Genomic DNA, 9,154 nt, shown 5'->3' with positions numbered 1-9,154 from the left:
CCTGGGTTGATTTATGCCGGCGGGACCAGCCCAAAACAGGCGGCCGCTTGGCCCATCGTGGGCCAGAGAATCGCCTGAGGGGGGCCGCTGCCAGCGGCCGCCGACCGAGGCGGCACGATTCCCGCCCCCGCCAAAACCCCAGTGCCGGAGAATTCGGCAGCCGGCAGCGGGGCGGGATTCACGCCGCCCCCCCAACGATACTCCGGCCCGGCGGAGAATCCCGCACCATGTCTTTCGAGACTTGTGGGAGGAAACCGGAGCACCTGCAGGAAACCCACGCAGGCATGGGGAGAACGTGCAGACTCCACACAGACAGTGACGCAAGCCGGGAATCGAACCTGAGACCCTGGCGCTGTGAAGCAACAGCGCTACCCACTGTGCTACATGCCACCCAGGTAATACGCCTTAAATGTAAAAATTATACTTTGATCCAGAGGCTGGATTAAACTGGTAATATTCTTTGTGAGATATTCAACATGAATATAATCAGATAAACCGTTCAAATTTATGGAATGACCAAGGGCATTGTCTCAAAGCAGTATGTCATTTGGACAATGTTCTTACTTTTGCAATAACTTCCAACAGCAGGGCAGAAAGAAGTAAGCCAATCTTCTAAAATATTCCATCCCCATACTTTCTTGTTGGAACACCATAAAACAGAATGATAAGCCTTAATTCACCCCTTTAGACTCTACTACAGTGCACAGGCAAAGGCTTCAAGCTAAAAGCTTGAATCACAGAAGAGCTAACCCATCTTTCAAAGCCTTAAACCAAGAAGCATGCACTTCTTCTGTAAAAAATCCATTCGCCAGATACTTTATTTTTCAGTAGAGACCTGTCTCATCAACATTGAAGACACACCATACCAACTAACTGTTATGTACTCTGGGATAACACAGGCTGCAACTTGGATCTTGCTGAGTTGTCTCGGATCTTGCTGAGTTGAACTATATAGATTCAACAGGCACTACTGGTACCATGTTGTGTTATGTACGCTGGGATAACACAGGCTGCAACTCGATGCAGCTTTGACCAAAAGATACTCCAGACTTTGAAGTAAGTTCAATGTGATTTATTGAACCATGAGCACAGTTCTCTATGAGTTCGACTCTCCTGCTAATCTTGCTATAGTAACTCAGTCTAATTAACCAGTCTGCTCTAAGCCACGTGGTGGGTGTGATGTTTCTGATCTGCCCCTGTCCTACTCTCTAAGTGTCACCTGTGGAAAGAGACAGAGCATGTGTGCCCTATCCTTATATATGGGTTGTGTAATGCCCCCTTGTGGTAGTGTCACCTCTGGGTGTCTTGACTGCCCATTGGTCGTGTCCTATTCTATGTGTTCATTGGCTGTATGTCTGCATGTCATGACATCTCTGGTGCTCCCTCTAGTGTTTACTTAGTCGTAGTGTATTTGCATTAACCCCTTGTGTATTTACAGTGATGCATATCAGCACACTAACTTCCCTCCTCAATAATTGCCTCTGAGGTTTCAGGATATGCATTTGCAACATTTGAGTCAGCACCTGCTCTCTCACCAGTAAGCTTCAGATGATATACATTTTCCTTCCTCTTGATACACACAAACTAGCCTGAACTTGCGTGAAAGTTCATTTGAAACTGCTTCCATTTAATTTCACATTTTCGAAGGGGCTCCTAACTTTCTCCTAAATTACAGCTGTACGTAAAGGAATTTGCTGTTCGGGTGAGTCTACAATCCAAACACCCAGTAAGTGCTCCATTCTCTCTAGCGCATGACTATGCATGATCATCTAATTGTAGATGAAAGAACTACAGTGTGATCATTGATCTTCATTTCATCCTGATCTTTCCTAATAGTACGCACAATAGATTCAGCCAATATCATGGAATTAGGGGTATCAATCACACAATTACCCTGCTCAATGCACCTAAACATATTAAACTTAACCACTAAATTAATGGTCTTCCTCTTAGCAAATGGGAGAGTTAAATTAGACTGTTGCTTAGACATGATTAGGGTAAAGTTTATACCCAGTACTTCAAGTACAGCACACCTGGTCACACAAAGTTCAAAAAATGTTGAAGAAATGAAATTAATACATCAGTAATACACAGTGTTCAATCAATAAATCTAGTCCACAGAAAAATGTTGCTACGAGATATCTGAGAAGTAAATCGAGGAGACGATTTTGAGCCCACGTTCTCCGTCTGTGAAAAAAGCGGGCAGACTCAAAGTCCGGGGAGAATCGGAAAAAGCTGTTTTCTGTGGCGTGAATGGAATTTGCAGTTTTCACGCCCCCGAAGCACTATCAATTACGACGAGACGAGAGTAGAATGTAATCGAGGCTTTATGACACAGAGATGTGTGGCCTCCTACAGCAGCTTATGAAATGGCTGCTGTTCGGAGAGCACACACATTTATACTCCGCCTCCTGGGCGGAGCCAGCAGGCAGGGATCTACCCCGTACCTGTAGTACAGGGGCCTTACCGTAATACCCATATATGCAAGATAATACAACAGTGGTGACTACCACAACCCCTCCCTGCCCTCCAGTGAAGCAGTGCGAATCATGGCGAGGGAGCCCAGGAACTTCATTTTAATATCGTAGCATGTCAATCTGTTGTGTTACTCAAACTAACCTCTGGGTGGGTCAACCTCCTTTCACTTTGTCAGCCCATGGAGAAGAGTGGCTGCGATGAGAGGCCTGAGTGTTGATGCTGTTGGGGAGGAGGGGTGGGAGCTGCCAGCAGCAGCGTGTCTTTACTTAACCATCAGTGTGGGAGGTGGGAGAGACACAGTGTTGCCATTCTCACTCTGCACAGGGATGAAGCACCGAGTGTGTGTGGGTATTCGCGGAACAATGGTGCCATGAGATGACATGGAGCAAGATCTTCTGGTGAACAAAGTGATGTTTACTTACATGTTTGTTTTTATAGTGGTGACCTATCTTGCCTCTGCTCCCATTTTCCTACGAGGTGCCTACGGTTTCTTAGTCTTCCCCATCTTTCCTCTATGTCTAGTTGTGTCCACATGATTCACAGCTGAGTTTGAGGCAGTCTTTTGCCTTCCACCCCCTATTAAGCAAAATTACTTTTGTGTTCATCTCCTGGGGATATTGAGGGTCTGGGTCTAGCTTTGAGCAGCACAGATGTTGCAGCGTTATCCTCCTCGGTGTTCATGGCTGGAGGTGTGTCGGTCACAGGGAGGTGTCTTTAAGATGAGATGGGTACCCCCAGAGTACCCTGGGTGGATGGCCCCAGGCTGCACTTCTGCCTATCCTCTTCTCTTCAGTTTCCCAGAGCCCCCTGTGCTGAGGAGCTGTGGGGTAGAGGGGCAGCTGGAGTGAGATCTATAAGCTCGCTGTCCATTGGCGCTGACACTTGTGACAAGGCTGAGTCATTCGCAACAATCTTCAGCCAGAACTGCTGAGTAGATGATCCATCTCGGTCTCCTCTGGAGGATCCCAGCATCACAGATGTCAGCCTTCAGCCAATACGATTCACTCCATGTGATATCAAGAAACAGCTGAAGGCACTGGATAATGCTGAGGCTATGTGCCCTGACGATATCCCAGAAAACAACAGTGTTAGACTGTCCGACACATGCAGCTCTGGGTGGGCAGCTGGAGATCTCAGTGGCCAGGACACCCAGCCATGGTGGCCGGTAAGGGTGCCAGCATGTGGTGCAAGGTGGGGGTTCTGTCACCCTCCGGGTTGGGGGTTAGGGTTACAGCAGCAGCATTCAGAGTTAAGTCACTTTGAATAAGCAGGTTCCTCTGAATAGCTTCACTGAGAAATCCACAAACCAGCCTATCACGAAGAGTATCATCAAATGTTGCAACAAATTCACAATATTTTGCTAACCTTCTTAAAGTCGCCATGAATTGCAATATGCTTTCACCTTCTTCCTGACTGAGGATGTGGAACCAAAACTTTTCTGCAATCAATAATTGCCGAGGAAAGAAATGCCCCTCTAAGATCTTCATTAATTAGATGTAGGACTTACCTCCTGGTTTTTCTGGGTGAACTTTATTTTGTAACACATACTGAGCTGAGAAATATTGCAACCTTTAGGTCCTCCAGTGTCTAATTCGCTATGAGATATAATTGGAATCTTTCCACATATAAGTTCCAAGTCTTACAGTCTTCATCCAATGATTTCGACCAAGGACACGATGATTCCGAATGTGAAAAGTGAAGACGTCTTACTGCCCAGTTGCAGCAATAGTACTGATGATTCTGATACCAAAAAAGGCAGATAGATGATTCCAGTGTTGCTCAATGCTACATTGATCAAATGCAAGCTTGACATGGGCATGAGGGCCAACCTACTCTGTTTGTTTGATTTGAATGGGCTGTGAGTTAAAACAAAAGTTGTCAATCAAACGATCCTACTGAAAACCTACTATGGGAATGAGATTTCAATGCTGGGAGCATGTGAACTCGAAGTATGTACCCTCAACAGAAGTCACATCATACCATTTTCCATTGTGAGCACTGAACGCGAGTCCATCATAGGAGCGGACACATGTGAGGCCCTGAACCTAGTTGAGCGGCTGTACATTCCAGACAGAGCTGCGACAGAGGATCATTGCAACTGGCAATGAGAGTTAATGGCACACTTATCAGATGACATACCAGCGAAAGTTAAAGTGGAGGAAAACAAACCAGACGAAGAGATGGAGGATCCAAAGGGAATTCCAGAATTCTGGTTAACAGTCTTCAAAAATGTGGATTTGCTCAGTGACATGATACAGGAGCATGATGAGCCTATCTCAACGGACCTACAAGATGTAAATGTAAAATGTTCAGAGCCTGGACAGCCAATGAGCTTAACTCTGGAGTTTAAATTTGAGCCAAAGGAGTATTTCACAAATGAAGTAGTCACAAAAGCATACCAGATGGAGTCGCGGCCTGACGAGTTAGTCTTTTCATTCTTTGATGAACCAAAAATCATGGGATGCACAGGGTGCCATATCGACTGGAAGAAAGGCAAAAATGTCACACTGAAACCATTAAAATGAAGCAGAAACATAAGGGTCGGGGCAGTGGTAAAACAGATGTGAAAATTGAACCAAATGACTCTTTCTTCAATTTCTTCAGTCCTCCTGAAGTTCCAGAGCATGGAGTGTTGGATGAAGGTTCTGCAGCAAGACTTGCTGCTGACTTTGAAATTGGTCACATCTTGCGTGAATACATAATGCCACGTGCAATGTCATACTTTACAGGAGAAGCCATTGCTGATCATAATGATTCCATGATTCTGATTATGACTATGATGATAATAATTACGATGACCTTGATTACAATGAGGAAAGTGAAGACTCAGATGATGAGCCCATTCAGATGGTTTGGCGGTAGTGACGAGGTGGTCACATGGGCCACCCAATCTGCGCAGGACAACGATAAGTGTGAAAGCTCTAAGATGGCATGTGCAGATGCTGAAAATGAGATACATCAGACAACTCAACTGGTAACTGAAGAAATAATTCTAATTTTGGAGAAACTGGCTCCAAAGACGTACGATGAATCGCCGTCCCATGCCTACGGAATGGTTCCTGCAGCGGACTCCCCAATACACAAGGGCAATCCACCAAAAGACTTGCAAGAAGAGCAGGTGGATACATCTGCGTGCAGTTCTACAATGGAAGATGACGCATATATATCATATCAGATGAGGATGAGCCACCAATTGAGGCTTAAATGCAAGGTGAAGAAACAACGCCTAACATTGAGGACATTGATCCAGTTAAGATACCAGAATGCGAGGGTTTGCAGATCATTCCTGAAGTTGCACACTTGACTGCAACTGCACAATCATCCAAAAGTAAGCTGACACTGGATGCTTCATGAGGTGATGGGTAGACAGTTCAGTGTTCGAGTGCAAGCACCATGATTGACCAAAACTCCTCAAACCAGCTAAGGCTTCAAAATCAGCTATGGTGGCAGAGTTAGCTTGCACACCAGATGATACAAAAGCAGTGACTATGGCAAAAGCACCAGAAGCAACTCGTCCCATGGCAGAGTCTAGCAGCAAGATGGATGCCAGTAAAGTCAAAAAGAAAAGGAGACACAGTCAGAGGATCATTCACATGAGAAGGAAGGGGAAGAGAAGAAGAGTTGAGGACACAGTTGGTCGACTGGGGAGCACCCACGATAATGAAGAGGAAGGCATCGGCAATACAGCCGACTGCAAGAAAGCACACGAAGACAGAGTAGGAAGCACCACGTAAGAAAATTGAAAAGGTTGGTGATGCAAAAAAGAAATCTGGTCTTCAGGAAGCATTGCGTCAAAAGGCTAAAAACGTTGGCGTGGCAAAAAAAACCAGAAAACCGTGAAGGAAGCTTCATCGAGTAGCCGATCAAAGTTTAGAAGACCAAAGGGATTATGTCGTTTGAATGTCCATGAAGCTGTGCACAAGGGATATTTTAAAAATTATCAGGCATATCATGTTGTGTAAAGCACAGTTGCATTTGTATATATGACATGTTTCAAATTATGAGGCAGATCATGTATTGTAAGACACAGTTACATTTATTTGTAAGGAAATGTTAACAGTTCCAGAGGAAGGGGATGTGGTGATATGCCTGCGCACAGTTTTGGAGGTTCAACCTCCAACCAGCTGGTGGCGATAGGGATCTACCATGTGACTCAATTCACTCGCCAGTTGGTAGTAAGTCATACCAGAGAACAGTCGCAGAAGAAGTAGCTCCAGGTGAATTCATTGAATTCAATCACTAGTCATCATCAGTATTATAGTTCATTGGTTATCTTTCCATGTGTTTATTAATAAATCATTTTACTAGTTAAAGAACTAGATGCGTACATCATTACCATGGCCATAACACAGAATCTAACGCTCATGAAGCTTGTACAACTTTACACTGTAATTTTATGTTAATAGGCAAAAACTATTCTTCTTATAACTTTAAAAGAAAGGTAGCTCAGGAGACCCCAATTTCTTGAATGCAGTATTTTAATTCCAGCATCCCAATCACAGCAGTTTAGGATTCACCTCTATTCTTCAAGCATTATGAGTTGAAAATGCTTTAAAGCCATCTGCCAGAGTATGAGGTCTTATTGCAATGTCAGCCTTCCTTTTCCCGTAGGAGTTCAGAGGGATTTATCACACTGATGTAGCCTTGACTGTTGTTAACCGCTGATGATTTCTTACTCTCCTAATCTGTGCTGCAGGGAGTTGGATTTAGATGCACAGGTTGTGACTGCTACTTTAATTACTTTCTGCTGGTTTCCAAGAAAATACTGATTTGTTTCCACCATTAGCGATTGCAGTCTAGATTTTACTGTCACATGTGCTTTACTTGCAAAGTTGGGACCGGCGCAAGAAAAAACCTGGCCGAAGTATCAATTTCATACAATTAGTTTCACAATCAACTGACTGGCATTGGGGAAGATATTTCTGCATCCTTGGGTTTCAGAATCATGGTCCAAAAAATATTGAAGGGCTCCCTTCATCTGGTCCAAGTAGTGGAATAATTGTTTGAGGATGCCAATGGTTTGCTCCACAACACTCCAGGTACCATCATGTATGTGCGTGAGCTGTCCATGATGGCCAGGTGGTCAAGTGGAATCATGAGCCAGGTGGTCACTCAGCAACCAGACCCTCATTGTTTGTGGTTGGCCCCGTGAGTATACCCAACTGTCACAGGATGAATGCATCATGGCTGCCTGCTGCTAGGCTAGCAGACATGTACAGACAGGAGGCAGCATTCGGCGTAGCCTGACGCCGAAATCGGGATCGGCGATTCGGCGGAGAATGGCTTCCAACGTCGGAATCGGGGTAGGTGCCGATTTGACACTGGATGGCGATGCACCGCCCCTTCCAAATTGGCGTCATTGTGCGCAGTTGCGTAGTCGCAACACCGTTGGCGCGACATCATCTGGCCCACCTGTGATGTTCTGCCCCCAATGGGCCGAGTTCCTGACGACGCAGAGCATGTGTGGTCACAGCGGTTGGGAACCTGGCGTGATGGCTGTTAACAGTGTCCAGTGCCGCCACACTCAACCTGGAGCTGTGCCGCTGGCCGTGGGTGGGCTTTTTCTAGGGCTTGGGGTGTGGTGGGGGGTGGCCAGGTGGTGGGCTATGGGGTCGGGCTGTGCGTCATGTTTCCCGGTGCGACCAGTGGGGGCATAGGTGGGCAGGGCTGCAGCATGTCAGCCCTGCGCATGCGTGGCACAGGACCGGATGATTCTCTGGCTGTTGTCCGCACAATCCGTGGATGCTCCATGCAGCACCGGTGTTAGGCCCTCACCGGTATGGGAATCGGTGAGTGTGTGGCACCGATTTCCCCGTCAAGGAGCACCACAGATTCCCTGTTGGTGCCGGCACTTAGCCGCAGAAACGGAGAATCCAACCCAGGATTTTTGAGCATGGTTGCACATCAACCGTACGTTAGTACTGCAATATTCAACATGCAGTGCAGGACGGATGGGGCTTTTAACTTTTGAATGTGATGCCTTTTGAATGAAACATTAAAGAGAGGCTCAGGGCAAGATCAAACAGCCTCATTGCGCCCAACGCGGTGATGCGAAGAGGCCGCTAAATCTCGTGAGAGGCCTCTCGTGAGATTTACGATGCTCGAAATGCCTTGTGAGATCTACCGAGATCTTGCGAGATTTCACGATCTGGGTCTCGCCCTCACTGGGCTTGATCCAGATTTACATACTTAAATGAGCAGTGTGGCTTACTTAACTATATCGCCGTCGGATTTTCCTAAGACCCGGGAATGAACACCTGCGTTGGGAAACCTCCCATGGAGCTAGTTAGCACTAGTCCACACAAATGTGGACCAGACGTAACAGCATCTGGGAGGGGTCCCCAAGGATGTGGGCACTCTGATACTCCTGCTGCCACCTGGAAACCTTGTTGCTGCCAGCCTGGCACCTTGGCACTGCCGGCTGGGCACCCTGGCAGTTCCACACAGGCACCCTGACAGTGTTGGATTGTCTGGATGGCACCGTTGGGCCGGCAGGTGCATCACCAGGTTGCTAGGCTGGCAGTACCAAGGTGCCCAGATGCCAGGTTGCCCATGCCAGGGATGAGGCCTGGGGGTGCCTGCCTTTATGAGGTGGGCGAGGGGATCTCAAGGACCCCCAACATGTAGTTTGAGGCGTTGACAGTGTATGGCTGCTGCAGTGGGTGGGGGGGGGGGG

At 46.8% G+C, this 9,154-nt stretch overlaps 1 pseudogene; it reads left to right on the top strand.

Moving 5' to 3' along the window:
• The first annotated feature begins 4,592 nt into the window (after positions 1-4,592).
• Positions 4,593-5,340, top strand: LOC140409406 (nucleosome assembly protein 1-like 1 pseudogene; annotated as a pseudogene).
• Positions 5,341-9,154: the final 3,814 nt, after the last annotated feature.

This window comes from Scyliorhinus torazame, chromosome 3 (genome assembly GCF_047496885.1).
Source record: "Scyliorhinus torazame isolate Kashiwa2021f chromosome 3, sScyTor2.1, whole genome shotgun sequence".
In the NCBI taxonomy this organism is placed as follows: Eukaryota; Metazoa; Chordata; class Chondrichthyes; order Carcharhiniformes; family Scyliorhinidae; genus Scyliorhinus; species Scyliorhinus torazame.
The sequence above is the reverse complement of the archived record's forward strand: the minus strand, read 5'-3'. Positions and strand labels throughout refer to the sequence as shown.